Source organism: Pseudopodoces humilis, chromosome 3 (genome assembly GCF_049639895.1).
Source record: "Pseudopodoces humilis isolate 2021_Gansu_Grassland_sample_001 chromosome 3, ASM4963989v1, whole genome shotgun sequence".
NCBI lineage: Eukaryota > Metazoa > Chordata > Aves > Passeriformes > Paridae > Pseudopodoces > Pseudopodoces humilis.
The window spans coordinates 91,809,327-91,827,075 of record NC_142202.1 but is presented as its reverse complement, the minus strand read 5'-3'; the positions used below and the strand labels follow the sequence as shown (position 1 = coordinate 91,827,075).

General features: G+C 35.6%; 1 protein-coding gene across 1 annotated transcript in view; it reads right to left on the bottom strand.

Moving 5' to 3' along the window:
• The window catches only part of CSMD1 (CUB and Sushi multiple domains 1), a 1,065,588-nt gene that overhangs the window by 1,011,840 nt on the left and 35,999 nt on the right, over positions 1 to 17,749 (bottom strand). The window lies entirely within an intron of this gene.

Genomic DNA, 17,749 nt, shown 5'->3' with positions numbered 1-17,749 from the left:
CAATCCAAGGTCTGACTGAATAAGCTCAGTATCTTTGTAGGACTTGAACATACTTTCCAAGACTTCTGATTTAACAAAAATCCATCAAAGGGTGAGGTTGGAATATCGTTCTCATTTTTAATGAAGTAGGTTGATATATTGCTACCGTAAATAGGACTGGTTCTGAACATTTTTTTATCAGTAAGTTAGAGCATATAAGACTTTCATTGTTCCAGAAAGCCCTTTATAGCTTTACCACATCTGCAGCTGGTCTCTAAAGGGTTTATGGCCTAAGATGAATAGATTTTGTTCTTTATGTGCTCTCATTTCTCTGCTGGTTTCATTTTTGTAATTGGACAGATAGCCAAAATGACCTCTACTGGCCATCCAGGGCAAGAGTTGTTTCAAATTCAACCACTTATCTGTGGTTCACGTAGTTCATATTTTATTACTTCATCACCAGTTCTGGCTCTTTTCCCATGCAAGTGATATTCACACTATATAATTGAGCTTTATTCATGGAACTGTGAAACAGACGGAAAGTATTCCAAAATGTGGAAAATGAAAAAAAATCCACCATCTGAAAACAAACAACTTCGCTGTGACATTTTCTTTGCTTCTTGGCTCTGGCTTGCTGGAAAAGGAGCACTGAATATGTAAATCCGTAACTAATGAAGAGTTATATCAGTCAAAGCTAATAATAGAGTAAGGAGTTACATAAATCAATATAGATAATAGAATCTATTTCTGAGGGGTATGGTGATCTGTTTGCAGGAGATATATATATATACACACACATGTGATTCTTTTTATACTATCAGCCAATAAATATATTACCAAATTCAACTGGTGTTTATCTTCAACAGGCTACAGAAACTCCCAGATTATATATATACTTGAAAAGTGTTCACCAGCCATTTTTTCCTTCCTTCTTCTTAGTACGCATTTCAGCAAGAGTATCCTGGTAATTGTCCCCTGAAATTTTCCTCAAAGATTTCTGGGAATTATTCTACTAGAGATCTAATGCATAAAAATTGTCAGTAACAAAGATCTACTCTACCAAATGAAGGGAAAAACATGCAGTTTCAATGGCCAGTGGTTTGAAATTATCAGAGCAGCTGAGACAACTTAGCAGGAAGTCCAGGAATAAAACTATCAGCAGAACAACTTTCTTACCTTTGTCCCTCAGCTTTCCCTGATTTTTGGAGATTATTATTTTCTGTCAATTCTGCTTGATATGTCAGGGTATGGATAGCAAAATGGAATTCAATTTCTTTTTGCTGCAGTGTGGCCTTGCAAAATAATTTCTGATTTTCTGCTTACTGTCTCTAGAATGTCTTCTTTGACATTACTGTATTTATATTTTTCTTTCCTTCTATTTGTCTTGTGTAAAATTACATTTTCCCCATATGAATTTTAATATTCTACTTCTACTTTCCCAATATTCATCTCCCTGGATCTCTGTGGATGATCTTTCAGTTTTCATTACATTATCTTTTCTTTCAAAAGAAAATTATTATTAAGTGTTTTGATAAGTTATTTAATTATTTTCAATTAAAATAATAATAAAACTTAAATTAATATAGCAGTACATAACTCTTCCTCCTGATGAGAACACAGCAATAAGATGATTTCTGTGATCACTTAACATTTAAGGTAAGCTGTTAAAATTGGAAGAAAACTAGGAGGGAGAGAACATGAACATGAAGTAATTTCATGGAAAGCAGTCTTAATTTAGAGCAAATTAATTGGAACAAATGTTGGGAGATTGGAGCCCTAAAACTGGTGATGTTAACTTAAATTCTATATTAGGGACACAGAAAATTCTATTTCTATTGCATACACGTTCTGGGAAGATGTCTTCACACAAAACTACTGAATATTATTAGACAAAAAATGTACTCACTCCATCACTTATATTGGCATTATTCTGTTTTATATATGTAATTCTTTCTTTTTGCAGTCTCAAATATTTAAGAACTGCTGTACACTACAGTTCTGGCCAATCTTCTGTCTCAACAGTGGCTAGAGATAAATACATAGGAAAGAGTAACAGAAGACTATGTATATGTGTTTTTCCTAACAGTCTCCTGAACCCCCCAGTCGCTTTCAGCACGGGGCATTTCCTGGGCTACATAGAATTTATTATTTAATAGCTGCCAGTGGAATTCTCAAATACTCCTGACATCTTTTATGCTAGGTACAGGGGATTTTTTTTGCATTCCCACTTTTCCTTTGCCAAGGAATTGAGAGGTATACTACCTATGCAGTTAATAAACACTTTCTTTTGTAATTTGAACCTTGCATGCCCCCTAAACCTAGGCAAGCAAGTTGTAAGTATTTCCTAAAGAGCAGCTTCAAAAAGAGCAGCTGAAGAAACTGCATCTTAAAATACTCTGTTAATGAGGGTGCCTATCCAAAAGAAAGCATGGTTCAAATCTACTCCCTTTCCATTTAAGGCAGAGTTTGAATTCTGTTATAAATGAGGATACCCTAATAATTAAGGTGCAGTCTACACTCCCTTGTCATAAATATTTTGTTACTCACTGCCTCAGGAATGAACATGAAAACAAATCTGCTGTTGATTCTGTCAGGACAATCCCTAGTGCATCCACCACAGGGTTTCTCTTTAAAATCAGAATATTGTCAGGAGGATTCTGAACATTGTGTTTTACAGCAGTGATGTGCTACCCCTTGAAATTGTGGACTTTGGCCTTCTTAACAGAAAAAAGAATCAAACATGCCTATACTGAATCCTTGATGAATATTCATCTTTTGAGCTGCAGACCATTAAGTCAAGTCTTCGTTTCACCTTGAAAGTAGGTTTTTCTATCACAAATTTCATTTTAGATCAAAGGAAATATTTCATGTTGACCGAATATACTTAATGATATTGGTAAAAATTTTTACAAATAAATGCAATTCAAACTTAACTGATGTCCACATTCTTTTATTCAAATACATAAATATAGAAATATCATTATTCCTGAGAATACATTCGTAATGAATATGTCTAAACAGTCAAAATTATCCAGATGAAGTAATTAGGTGAGGCTGTTCTACATTCCAAATTAAATCAACTCTAATTCAGCATTAGTTAATAGAAAAATAAACAAAAATAATTTTATTCCAAAAATAAATGTTTGTAAGAAAAATCTTGCAAACAAGACCTGCATTTCTAGAGGGCACAGTGTAAATGTAAACAGTGCAGGTGTCTATTAAGAACCATAATGATATTATTTGGACTTGGAAGCAGTTTTTAAACATTGGGAAAAATATGCTACTCTAATATGCATTCATGAAAATATTTTAAAGCTACATCTGTTCCATCTTCAGTTTTAATTATATTTCTGTTAAGTCAAAAATAATCGTCACACTATCATGGCATGGTATTTGTCCTAGTTCAAGCACATAAGACGCAGTATTCAACAGTATATAAGATCTCATGCAATAGAATTCCTGCATAAGTACCTTTTGTGGATACTATTTTGAAGGTAGCTATTACTACAGTGGAAGTATCAAGACAGATGAAGTCTAGAAGCATAAATATGATAAGACTTATTATAGTTTAGCTATAAATGTCAGCAACAGTTACAGACAAATTATGACTGAAGTTTGCATTTTTATTTTTTTTTTCATTTTTTAATAAAGTAACAAGAATTAAATGGTAGTCAAAATGCTATATAACATTTGATGCTAGGAATCATCAAATAAAAAAAAAGCATTATGGAAGAAGGGAAAAAGGGAAAAATGAAAAGAGGTGGGAGGGGTTAAAAAACATTAAAAAAAAACAACTAGCTGCAGTAATATCTGTCATTCATAACTTGACATAATTATCTACTCTGTAAAATTGCTGCTGTAATTTGAAATGCCTCCCTCCTGATCTAATTGGCAGACTAATGTAATGACTTGAGTAAGAACCAGGAATGTAGATCTTGCCATTATGTCAGATTCACTTGGATTTTAATGCAATATTCCCTCAGGAAGGCCCATGATTTAATTAAAAACATTATGTTTCACTGTCCAGCACAGCACCTGCAGCTCTCTTAGTGTGTGAATCTTGATTCCCTAGAGTGCATTGCTGCTGACCTTTTTGATTTCCATTTAGCGATCACTTTGCAGATAAATTTTAACTGTTTCCTATTTAGCTCTTAAATATGCTTCTGTGCCTCCAGTTCTTGAATTTTGATGTTTATCAAAGCAGTATTTCAAATTTGCAATGATTTCTCCCCTTAAACGACTGCTCCTATAACAAATAGCAGAAACCAGAGTCAGCTATGATTTAGAAACTGATTCATTCCACAGAGTATAAATGCTTCTGAACAGAGCTATACAAAACAGCTTGCCATGGAGTTAAAGCAATGTTCTCAAATTCTTACCAAGCATACTGTATTACAACATAACCTTATATGATACAGTATTTTCTATTCTGAGCTTCATAATCAATAGGGTGCTTTGTCCCAGTTCCTTTTTATGCACAGGAAATAAGTCAAGGACTTGGAAAGAAGCCCTATCTAGGCAATATTCCAGATCATGACAATATGGCAATGTGGAGATGTTAAGATAGGTGGCTTTATGAAAATCATGTCATTTTTAGTTACAAAGAGGTAATAATTCTATTGCTTCTTATCAGAGTAGAAGAGCATGGAAATTCTTCTGCACAAGGCTGCTGCTGGTCTTGGCAAACCCACTGTTAAGAGAAGCAAAAATTGAAATGAATTCACCTCCCTTTACTTTTGAACATAATGAGCTGTCTCTGTTAGCTGGTGATCTGTACAAGAAAATTTCCATAGGCCATATAGTTTATTTAAATTTAATTCCAGACCAACTACAACCACAAACACTTCTAATGGTAATAGCATGCAATCAAATAACAAGTAACAAATTAGGTGGTAAATTAACTGTGGTTCTTCATTAACGCAGTTGTGCACCTGGTACAAAAAAAGTACAGAGCCTTTATCTCTGTAAAACTGAGGATGTCTACAGAGTTTCCAAAGACCAGCTACTGCAATGCTCTGTTAAGGTCATATTTTTCTCTACTAAGCACTTTGGAGAAGACTGAAAATAGTATGGAACTATTCAGCTATTGGATATTCACATTTCTGGACTGAAAACACCAGGCATACCTACATCTACTGCTCTTATGTATATTCTGATCCATTAGCCCTGCTGAATTAGATATTTAAAATCCTTTGTTAGAAGAATAAAAAAGTTATTAAAAGAGAGTACATAGCCTTTAATTATATTGAGAATAAAATTAACAGGGACTGATTTACTACTGCCTATAGTAAACACATTACAGTTGACCAGCAAAAATGGATTTATAAACATGTTGCACCACTGGTCAGCATATGCCAGACTGAGTGTACAGAGAAACATAACCTCTAGTTTCTTTAAAAATATTTTCAAAGTGTATTCTTTTTTAAAGGGATATCTCAAAATGTCACATTAGTTCTACCAGTATAGAACTCATATTCACAGTTTTATTCTAACACAGTGTTTATAAGGTCTAGAAAAAAAAGACATCAGGAAAAAAAAAAGGATTTTCAAAGCTGCTTTCTCATCTCACTGAATTGATTAATCAAGATTAATCAGCATAACCTGTATGTCCTTTAGTCTCCAGTAAACTGGTCCTCTTTCCTTCCTATAAAATGCACATCTTAAAAGATACAAAATAATTAAACAGTACAATGTTGGAACAGGTAATACATATTCTCTGAGCTACTTCTGCCAAATTTCACTTTTTTATGAGTTTATATGCTTGGGAGAAATTGCTGAAATGCAATCTTTTTTTTTTTTTCCCTTTGACCATTCACATGGCAGTTCCTGTGGTCAGATACTAAACACAGCAATGGAGAAAGCAGGAAAGGCTTAGGAGGGTGGCATGAATGGCATAATTTTGTTCAACCTGTGTAGCAGCCTGTTTTTAAACAGACACTGATACAATCTAAGGATTGTCCAAAGAGTTACAAGAGTTACCTTGTCTTTACAAGCTTCACCTAAGGCTCTATCTTAATCGATGTGATTTTAATAGTTTTACAAGTGTTGTGTCCGGCAGTGCTGGGATGGAGAAAGATAAAAATGTGCCTTTCTTGATATTGACTAATTAGACAGTTCCATGAGATGGGAAGACAATTTTGCATAATGAGAGCTTCACAGAGTCCAATGAGGGCTTTGTATACTCCTCACATGAGAGAGTATTTAAGAGACTTGCCTGTCGGCTGGGCTAATATGAATCTGATATCTTATACAGTACCAAGACTGGCTCCCATCCATAAAGTCTTGGCAATCTGTCCCATTGAGATGCCAACAATTAATTCAAATGTTTGTGCTAAAGATGCTATTTAGTATCTTAGAATTTGGAGGTTAGCTGCAAACATGATTGCTCTCAGTATGCTCTCAAAATAGAGGTGACTGTTTAAGAGGTAGATGGATGCAGATAATTCAAGTACCGCTTCAAACTGCCAACACAAATTGATAAGAAACTTTTTTTCCTTTAAGATGTTAACATGGTCAATGGATTTTAAAATCCATTTTGTGCTCTTTATAACCTCTTGCATATCCTTCCTCCTTGGTTCTGTCTGAAAAGTGCACTTAACTAGGTTAAAATTATAAGGATTTTTAAAAGCTCTACTAGTTCCAGAAAATAATTCTGATTGGCAGATCCAACTGGGTTGATCCTTTTAACATCTGAGACTGTGTATTTCTGCCACCTACAGTGCAAAAATAGTGTCAACACAGTATTAGGGGACAGTTCCTACTACAAAAGAGGCCCTAGAGAGACTAGTCACTGCAAACAAAAGTATGCAAACATACCCATCACTGAAATACAGCTATGGCTGTAATCTCCTTGGCTTCAGAAGTTCTTTTTACTTTTTTCTTAAGTTAATACACTATACAGCTTTAGATTAATCTTCATGCATTTTCTTAAACAAATATGTATAAATTCACCATGAGCAGACAGTTAAACATCGCTGACTGAAAAATCAAACCTTCAGTAAACACGCTTGCTGCATGACTACCTGGCATCTTGGCTACCCCTTCTGTCAGAATGGCACCCTGCCTGCTCCAACGTTGGTTTGACCCCTCTAGTAATGCACGGGTGCCAGACAGCACCGGCTTCTGCAGAGCAGCCTTCTTCAAGTCACACATGCCATCCCCTCTGCAAGAGCTCCTGCCTCCAAGCCAGCAATGAAGCATTGGCACAACATCCTTCCTCACAATTGATCCCACCTGTTGATACTTGCACAGCCAGAGATGGGGGAAAAAAAAAACAAAACCAAAAAAAAACCAGAAAAAAAACAAACTAGGAAAGAGAGGCAGACAACAATTTCTGGTTGCCAGAAAGGCAGGTGGACTAGCAGCAGGTGTCTGATCAACTCAGGAAGATAACAGGGTGTCAAAATGTTTCTAACAGAAAATTGCAGTACTTCTTGCAGGACTCCATCCAAAGACAATCAACATATCTATCAGTGACTTCAGAGGGCAGCCTTTTACATTCTTTGGTGATAAGTTAGAGAGAAAAGAAGTCCATAGTGTTGCAAAAGCAACTCAAATACTGGCTAAATATTGGCAATAAGCTACATCACTATTCTCCTTTCACCAACAAAATAATAGTCATATAGAGCATGAAAGGCATACTAGGAAGGTTTTATCTTTGACACATGAAGCCTTTTTCAAATCCACATTGAAAAGTGCTTGAGGGAAACCCTGATCCATCTCAAATTGGCTATGCCAAAATTTTATCTTTTCCTCTGAGTGATGAATAGATATTGAGGTAAATAAGCTTATAAGATATCAAAATGTGATGCACACAGATTTCATGTTTTCAGCTCTGCAGAAATGGGAAAGGGAAAGGGAGTTCCTTTAGACTGAAAGGATCCTTGAAAGAAAATGCCAACAGCAAAGTCCACATTTCTTACAGAAATATCTAAAAAGTACCATCCAAAAATCTGTGCAATTTTCAAGGCTGAAATGTCCTTTTGAGGTTAAAATTAGCAATGCATCTGTCTCTAAATAAATAAATGAATAAAAATCCTATCATTAATTATTATCTTTTCATCAGTATCTGGGACAACTTCCCAACTGGCTGAAATTCTTTTATTTTTTTTCTCTTTCTTTATAGAGCCATCATGCTGTGTGGTCAATTGTGGCTGGCTATTACATATATTTTTTTTCTTGCTTTTCCTGTAGGATAATCTTAATATAACATTTTCTTCCTCTTTGAAATGTATATGAATGAAAATAAAAAAAAAAAAATTAAAAAAAAAATTTCTTCCAGAACTGATTATGAGGATAAATATAAATCAGAATTACCTTTATGGCAGCAGTTTGGGACTTGCAAAGAAACCTGCTGTCCAAACACAGAATTTACATCATAATGATATATTTTGCTGCCTGATGCCAAGAATGGAATCCAGAACCTCTCTTACTTTTCCAGGCATGTTTATATATATATCCAATGACAGGAAAGCACATACACAATTCTGTGAGGCAGAATGTGTATCTAGGACTCCCCAAACCCACAAAAACAACCTAAGGTACAGTGTTGCAACCTTTCCTTTTCTTTCCTTTGGATGATTTGGATGATTTAACCTTTTAAGACACTTAAATGCTTTCTAGATGCCACTTTAGGCTATTAAATGTTTTATCTATTCTGGACACCATTTTGTCTAAATTTTTCGTCCATTTAGCTTCATTTGGATTTGGGTGTTTAGCTGTCTCAGACTCTGGAAAAAAATGGCCACCAAAACTAAACAAAGGCTCATTAAGCCATAAGGTTTAATAATGCAGGCAGTAGGAACAAATAGGAATGTTATTTGTTGCATTACTCTTACTGCAAGAAATGCAAATAGCCTGGCTCCCTCCATGGAGTAACTAAGGGGCAAGATTTCTAGGCTATATTGCCTAAACATAGGCATCTGATTTAATTTTAGAACATTATGCCTGGTTTGCAGTTGCTATTCTGGAAAGGCACACATTTTTCTGCCTTTGCAGATGTCTTGATGAATCCAAAGGTGCAAAAGTAGTACTTGGCATGAACATCTAGTGAACCTCAGGGCCTTCTCATACATCTCCATTGCACACATATGAAGCTTCACTCTTCTTCTTTGCCTTTGCTTTTAAGTGTAGGTGCCGTGGAACCAGGACAATCAAAAGGGAAAATGAGAATCTGTCTTTACAATCAGCATCTCAGAGTGTTGAGTTCATGTTTCTTTCAATAATGACAACAAAATGCTGTGTCTTTCATTTGTCTTTATGGCCATACTTTTCACACAGTCAAGGCAGTTTAAAGCTATGAGATAACTTTGGGACCAGCAGAACAACACACTGGGCAGAATTTAAAATGAGTAGAATAAAAAAAATCAAATGTCAGGTACATTATTTTGTACATATCGCTGAGTTTATAAATTATATTTAGTTCTAATTCTGTTACTGCACAACCTATAACAATTTCAGCACTGAGTAATGAATGTCCCAGGATTTTGTTGTACAATATGAGTTGGTACCAATAATGAAATCTGTCCATATATATATTTTCCAGTTCCATTTCTTAACTTGAAGAAATCTCAGTCAAGAATAAACAAAATTCTAACAGTTAAAGTACTTGCTGTTGGCAGAGAGATACGAATAGGGGTGATGCTTGCTTATTCTGGCAAAGAAAATTTCACTTCCTGGGCATAAATTCCCCTGTATAACAGGATATTTTAAAAGTTAATTCAATACCATCTGCAAAATTTCCAGTTTTTAACATATTTATGGATAATGTACTACCTTGCATATAAAGAACAGTGGTAATGAAGGACACTGGAGCCATATAGCAACCCTTTTGAGGGTATTTTCTATATTCAACATTCTTTTTTTTTCTGGAACATTACTACTACTACAATTATTATAATTATTGTTTTTTATAAAAATGCTGAGGTGTCTGTATGGAACCTCATCCACCTTAATGAAGGAGACATGTCTTGTTGGGACCATTCTCAATTCAAAACAGAGCAGATAGGAAATTTTTGTAAGTCTTGCTGAAAAGGTTTGTTTTGTATTATAAACTATTCTTTTTTCAAAAAAAAAAAGACAATTTACCCCCATAAAATTATCAGTGGTTTTTCATCTTTTAATCCAAAAGGTACCTAAAATACTGATTTCTGAAAACACTATTTCAATCTAATCCGAAATATCTGAATCTTAGACTTATCTCAGTTGTTTTCTGTGGGCCTGAACTCCTTACCACATCTTTTGTAATATATGGCATACAGGAGATCACAATAGGTTCAAGGAAATGTTTTTTCAGAGATCCAATGAAGACAGGTAGATCTACAAAAATGTCACTACATATGCCTGAAAACATCCCTGAAAATATTAAGAATCCTAATAATTGCTTCATCTGATTTACTGATAATTTCCATTTTAATAAAGAATTAAAATTTTAATGTGGAAGGATAGGAGACCTGCTATGACTGTCTCTTATTTTTTAGAATTCATGGGGATTTTTAGTGATATACTGACACTAAACCTTAATCCTTAAATCATACAAATCAGAATTTCATGTATTACACAATAAAATATTTCAAAGAAAGTATGTCAGTTTATAGAATTTACAGATCTGGATCACAGATTCGGATCAGTAACTACAGGAAACAGAAATAAATATGTTCCAAATAGCTATGTGGCAATCCCCATAAAATGTTTTATGCCATTCGGCTGAATTTAGGAGCAAGTAAGCTTCCCTTATATGCAGCTTTTAAAGCAAAAGAAGATGAGATTACCAGGACTTGTTCCTAGATGTAATAAATTCCAGCTGAGAAGTTACTCCTGTAAGGAAGGTTAGATATATGAGGTGGAAAACAGTGAGGTCGTGATTCTGAGTCTTCTGAACCAGGGACAGAGGTTTGTGCATGTCAGAGGGCTGCTGTTCACATGTGAGTGTGCTGATTAAACACTCCAAAGAAAGGAATAATTCCTGCATGACTAGCAGACATGTTGGGAAGCCTTCCACAGCAAAACATACTTGCTAGAAGAGGAAATTAGAATCTTGACTGCTTTAAACAAGAAAAGTATTTATAATAGCAGACAAGCAGGATGGACTTAATGGAAACCAGGGAATACATTTAAAAATTAAAAAAGTTAGATCATAAGGATAGAAAAGTTATGTGAAGTCCCATGCTCTGTGAATTAACGTGTGTGAGGATGCTGTATGAATAGGATGTCTCCACCTGCCTGTAAGCCTGCAGAGGTGGAGAATTCAAATCCAGAATATTAGAAAGGACTGGACTTGAATGAAATTGCACTTATAACAGGCTTGAATTATGCTTATATCATCCCTTCTATAGGAATAGTCAAGGGTATAACATTACTGAATGTTTGCCTAAAAGTTTTGTCAGCTCCCACTTTTTCCAGTCTCCTCTCTCTGCTTCTTTCTTCTTAGCCCACTTCATGCTCTTTTGAATGCTTTCTCTCTTGTCCTGACCCTCCTCTTCTAACAGGCAGAACTCTATTCTTTTTTGTTCTTCCATATCTCTCATGCATAGTAGGACTTTTTCCTATATTTGTCCTAGGCTAATTCCTCCTCACATTTTAAGTGCCTTGTCCTCTCACTTCCTTCTTTTCTTTGTCTATCCTCCTCCTCACAGATCTTTCTCTCTGAATTCTCTTACACTTTTATTCTCTGTTCAAATACTGCTTTGGGGGGATGATTTTCTACTGACACACTTTCAAGTGAGGGAGAGACTGAATCATATCCAATGCCCCTTACTGCTTCTAGTCTTCCTTTCAGAAAGTAAATGCTTATCTCTGGTGATCCGCTAATGTGGAAGCAAAATACTTCTCTGACTTCATGTGTTCAATTGGTAAGATGTAAAAAGAAAATGGGAAAAAACTTGTGCTAGCTATAGAGACCGACCCTGAAGCAGAACAGTATCACATGGACCCTCTTCTGTTGGGGACAAGAGAAAGGACATGCAAAAAACATTGATTAGGGAAGAAGACAGGACATGGCACTTGGGCAGTTCAGAAGGGGATTCAAACTAGGCAATGTACTGGACAGGAAACAGACCATATAGCCTATTCAGTGAGCAGCTCCCCTGAGGCAGCCAGCCAGGAAACAAAACAACAGGAACTGACTGTAGATGCAATACCTCCCCCATAACTGCAGTCAGCTATCTCAGCCAGAGATTACAGAATCTCTTCTGCAAGATCTTCTCAAAAATGTATTCTCAAGTACCTACAGTAGTTTTTCAAAAATACTCCTTTTTTTTTTTTCTGAGACACAGCTAAAGGACAAACATAAAAAAGCTATAATATAGAGCAGATGCAAATTTGGAATATTTATTGACAGTGGAGAAATCCAAATTCACTTCTTTCCTTGGCCCAAGGTAAATGAAACTCACATAATGTAATTTCATAGATTGATGCCTCATTCCATACTTCTCATGCTAAAGTAATCTTGCAGAAAAAAGTATGCTTCACTGAGTAAAAATGCAGCATGAATTTGAAGATCATTGCTATGAACAGTCACCTTTGGTGTTGGTAAAATCTGCATTTTTTTCTCTGATTTAGAAAGAGTTTCTAGATTTTATGCAATGTCTGTTTTCCCTCTCTCTGCTGCCATTTATTATTAAGGAAATTTAACAAAATCATTGATCTGTAAACAAAGACTAAAGAATAACTACACTTATAAAAAACAATCAATGAAGGAAAGTGTTTAAACAAGCAAAAACTAGCATTTATGCCAAGCCCTCAAATAATTTCTCTGTCTCTTAAACAAAGAATGTAATATCCCAGAGGAGGAGATAGAATTTCCTACAGGGAGAAGGAAGACTGAACTGTTAAGGGCTTTATCATTTCATTACAGTAGATAATTAGGTAATTAGAATGATTAAAAGTTGACAAAGCAACAGACTCAGATGAATTATAACCCACAATCCTAAAAGCAGCAAGGGGAAAAGCAAAGAGTCTGGAGTTCAGCTGCTGAAAATCCTTAAATGACAAAGGTTAACAGTAGGGAAGATGAGGGAAAATGTTGTTCCTTATCTCCCATTCAAAATACATTTCTTTAATCAGAACCTCCCAGGCTAACATAAGGAAGAGGCTGTGGAAGAGAACATCACCCTTTCTGGAAAAGAGCCTGGAAACACTTCCTACAGATGGCAGCCTAGTTTGTTCCAAACACACTGTTTGTTCTTCAAAGCATCTGAGAGCAAGACGAAGTGATGGAGTTGTATCTGGGACTTGGGTGACCTCACTTAAGAACGATAATTCTTTGCACCTCCTCAGTTTGAAAGAGTTTCAGAACAGTGTTAGGGAAAATTATAATGATATTGTTTTCCCAATATATAACTGAAGTAAATTATTTGATTTAATGTAATTTGGACCTTGATTTTACCTCTGTATTAAATGTCAGTAAGAATATATTATCTCTGTCTGATTTACAGTTGTGACTGTAGTTCCAATTATTATCTACATTTGGATACCAAGCCTGGAAGACTTGCTGGTTCAGGGAGGAGATGGGAGATCCATCACACTTAAAACTGGTGACCAGCTCACCAAGGCCAGGACTGCTCTGAAGAAGAGACAGCACTGCAGCATGAAATGGATCTGCTGGATTAGCATATTTCCTGAGCACACTTCATCTTAAAAGCAGCCTGAGCTGCAAGTAGAGCAGCTCTCCCCTCCAAGACCACAGGAGGATGAGAGTGAAGAAAAAATGCATTTTCTTATTTTAGATTGAGTTCTTATTACCATGGCACCCAAAGGCTCCCTTCAGGAATAGAACCCACTCTGATGAGTGCCTCAAAAAATGACCCATGAAACACATCCAAGTCCTTAGGAGTAATAATCATTAGACACATCTAGAGCATTATTACTATTACTATTATTATTATTATTATTATTATTATTATTACTATTGGCATAGTTAATCTGCATTCCAAGATATGTATTAGCTACTAATTGGCTCTAACTGAATAGTAAATCCAAATTTTAACACCAAGTGTTGTCTATAATTTTCCTCTTCTCTCTGCTCTGCTCCACTGCTAATCCAAAACTACCCTCTTTCATTTAGGGAAAAAGAAAAAAAAAAAAAAAAAGAAGTCAGGGTGGATTTAGACCAGCTATAAGGAAGAATTTTTTTACAGTGAGAATGGTGAGACACTGGCACAGGTTACCCAGAGGTGGTGGATGCTTAATCCCTGGAAACATTCAAGGTTGAATTGGGGCTCTAAGAAACCTGATGTAGTTGAAGATATCCCTGCTCATTGCAAAGGGATTGAACCAGATGACCTTTAAAGATCCCTTCCAAATCAAATTATTTTATGATTTTTCCATCTCAGTTGAGCTGAAAAGCCACATAGCCTCTGCCATCCTTATGATTTTCATATTTACTGAAAACTATGCAAAAGGAATCTTTCAGTAGAATAGAATCTCTAAGTGGAGAAAAAGATTTGGCATATTTCATTGTGAGCTTTTCTGCGCATATTCCTTGTCTGTTCCTGCAGCTAAGCAGAGGCAGAAAGTAAAAGATGAAGACCTAGAAGTAAATTCCAGCTAATAAAAAAGAGACTTTTAGTTGACTTAGGAAGTTTCTTTGCCAGTTGCCGCTAGCAAAAGAGAATTATTATATTCCCAGTGAAACATTATTATCAGGTGGATTCTTAACACAAAGACTCCTCAAGCCCTGAAGGCAGACAGTCTATAAAATTTGAAATCTTAGAACTACTGGCTCAGGTGATAGCTATTATCTTCTTTTTATTTTTTTTTCCTTGAAGAGGAAAGGAGAAAAATCTAGGTAAATCAGATATTTAAAACTTCTGTGTCTGACATTTCCCATAACAACGGATGCTCATTTTCATATCTTCACATTCAGACTCTTTTCCTATGATACCTCTGCTTTGAAAAATAGAAAGCTTAACAGTTATCCACGTACCATTGCCCAATCTTACTGTTTAAAAAGTCCTGACCTTGTACTTCCTTCAAAAATTACTTTTACCCACTAGTGGAATGCTCTGAGAAACTACATGACTGAGATTTGCAGCATGAGCTTTTTAAATTTTATGAAGTGATGCTGTCATCATTTTTCACAAAACCTTTTTATTCTGTCTTTGAAGTTTGTGTTGGAGAGCTTGTGAGATGAGACCATTCAGTCTAAGAGAAAAGATTTTTTTCAGCACCTTTGCCCAGTGTCATGCAAGTTCCTAAGTGATAAATGATCCTAGAAGATATGTTTAACTACTTTATTCAGAGAGCAACATCACTGTGTTAACCAATATACTTACTTTTCTAAGCACATTGGTGTGAAAAAAGTGAGAAAATTTTCTGAGGAATCATGCTCAACACAGAAACATTTTAAGAACATCATTGTACTTTTTCCAAGTCTGAACTAACATAAATGCATAAAGACTTGGAAATGTAACTTTGATAGCAAAATTTAAAAGTAAATCAGAGGTTTTACATTAATTTCTCTAAAATATCTGGAAGATTCTGAGGTAGAGATTTCAAATTCCAGCTACTTGCATTAACCTATCTGTAAGCTTTGTGATGTACTCTACTTCCAAGGCTTCTTGAAACTCATTTTAAGTTAAGATCCTGTGCTAACCTATCCCATTCTGAGTTAAATGCAAAGTGAAGCAAAGGAATGTTTAAGTTCTTGTTAATCACAAGTAAAAGGAAAGACAAAACCAAACCACTAAAGTCCTGTACCTCTAGTATTGATTCAACAGTTTTGCTTACATACTGGTTCAGTGTACGTGGTAATACAGGAATCTATTTGTTAAGAATAGTTCGGGTATGAAAAATACAGCACTACAAGTCTCACTGCTCCGTGGACATTCCTGGGAATATGAAAATTTCTGTCCTCTAATAACAAAACATACAGAAGTAACATATATGGAAGTGAATCCTCACAAAGGTTAGTGCAATTTTGTTCATAATACATTTGTGTATAATGTGATTTTTGTTCTTCACTAGAGGAGATGATGGGAGGGACCATTAACCTGGCTACTGCTGCAGTTAAGACCTTTTCATTTCATTCTTTGCCTGTAGCCTATACATTGGGTTCGAGTTTACAGGAAAACATGTACTAAAAATGATACAAAGCTTCTTTCTTTCATGTGAAGATACTGAAGGTATGCCTGTAAACCCCAAGCATGCGAAGGTAGCTTTGTATACTCTTGATGTCAAATATCTACAAAATCTCCTGGTTAGCAAGGGTAGTATTTTGTGTTTTACAGCAACTGTACTCCTAAAGATTCTAGTTTGGAAGCAGCCTGGACTGTGAGATCCTATAGTCTGTCCTGCTTTGTATCGATATAACACTTTATTTCATTTTACTCTTTTTTTTTTTGCCCTTAATAAATGAAATACCGTGAGTTCAGCTATTATTAAACATCTTGAGTTTCCTAAAACTTATTTTTCAGACACTATTTTTGATCTGAAATTTGGGAGACAGGGACTCAATTCTCTAGGTAGTTTGTTCCCACAATTGATCACCATAGACTTAAAAATGTAGTCCTAACTATTTTTCCCTTGGTTTCAGCTTTCTGACAGTGGTTCTCATTATGCCTTTTTCTTTGGCATGATTGAGCCATTTGGCATGGCATGGAAGACATCACTAATTCTTTATTATAACACATGGACAAAGGTCATTGAGTCTGTCATGGACATGTTCTTCAGAAAACTTTTATTGCTATTTTCTATTACATGCTACCAATTTTATACCATTTTTAATGAATATTCAAAATTTATTTATTATTCCAGTATTATTCCTTCTCAATACCACATGAGGGAAAATTATTTTTCTATTCCAATTCATTACTCCTGAACAAATCAACCCTTTAGCTGTTAGTGTCACTTGTGTACTGGTAGTTCATTTCTCTTTGCACTAGATTTTAGGCACTTCCTTTCATTTGACTGTCTGTGCAACAGGATCCAAGATCAGTAAAAGCTTTAAGGTGGATCTTACTAGACCTTTTCCTACAGTGAACTCCCCAAAGGAGATCAAAAGGCTTTTAAACTGAAAAGAAAGTCAGCTTTTAAAATTACATAAAGTAGTTTCCCAAATTTTGTAGGCAGAAGAAACTCAGAGTATAATAAAGAGAATATATAAACCATTGTCTTGCTCTGCTGCTTTTCAGACTTGTCCTGGCATCCAGTGTTTGTTTTACTCAAATCACCAAACTTTCAAATTTCATCTGACTTGCATCTCAATTCTCTATGGTTGCAGGAAATTTCTTTCATCATCTTGGTGACCTGGTGTCTGCTCTCTGCCCCTTACACAGGTTCTAGTGCTTCCCTGGAGCGTCAGTCTCCCAACTCCAGGCAGTCTTCCTAGTGCCTCTCCAACTCTACAAGTTTCTTTCCCTGATTGTGCTCAAGTAGCTCCAAAAACAAAGGAGAAATCCCTGTTCTGTGTGCACCTACTCTTAGTAAGGGTACATAAAAAACCTGGAACCAGAGACACAATGTAACTGACTGTCAGTTCTCCATTCAGTAACTATAATTGTCTTTGCTTCTGATTGGTACTTTTACATTTGGCTGACTTAGAACCTTTTGTTTTAATTGGATCAAGTTTACTAAGCCATCTACTTAGCTGTCTTTCAGAAGGCTGAACTGGGTGTTGCTTTCCAGGGTGATGTGAGTAGCTCAGCTGAGCCAAAGAATCATGGCTCCAGTGAGAACTTGCTCCAATATTAAGCCTGAAATATAATAATACCAGCACTACGTTTTACAAGCTGGTTTAGAAATTTGTGCACAAACAGTTATGGTTTGATACTGC